We start from the raw sequence: 434 nt of genomic DNA on the forward strand, positions 1-434 counted from the left end.
AACAATAGGGAAGCTCCATCCATTCATGGAGATATCTCCGTCTTTGTTTTTCATCTGCTTTTTTTCTTCTTCCTTTTCTGCGACTTCTTTTTTGTCCGATTGATCTGTGGACGTTCTGTTGCTGTCCTCGGCGTGATAGAGACTTCGATCGACGGGGGCGTAGTCAGGTTCCTCATAGACAACTTTGACGGGCTCCACAGTGAAGGGTTTCGCACAATATTCGGAGAACATGGCAACGACAGTATTTAACACCATCTGNNTTCTCTTCTTTTTCTCTTCCTTTTTTTTCTTGTTGCTTTCTTTCTTGCGTTCTGTCTCACCGCTGCGTGTGATGGGAATGAAGGCTTCGAAGATTTCTGTATCTTGAGAGAAGAGACCAGAGGAAGTGACAGCAGGAGAGACTCTTAGCATCATCCTTGAGAGAAGCGCCCCAC

At 45.6% G+C, this 434-nt stretch overlaps 1 protein-coding gene across 1 annotated transcript in view; it reads right to left on the reverse strand.

Moving 5' to 3' along the window:
- CSUI_001463 (phenylalanyl-trna synthetase beta) overlaps positions 1-434 on the reverse strand; it is a 20,523-nt gene that overhangs the window by 13,320 nt on the left and 6,769 nt on the right. The gene's annotated exons all lie outside the window — the stretch shown is intronic.

This window comes from Cystoisospora suis (assembly GCF_002600585.1).
Source record: "Cystoisospora suis strain Wien I chromosome Unknown contig_580, whole genome shotgun sequence".
Lineage (NCBI taxonomy): Eukaryota > Apicomplexa > Conoidasida > Eucoccidiorida > Sarcocystidae > Cystoisospora > Cystoisospora suis.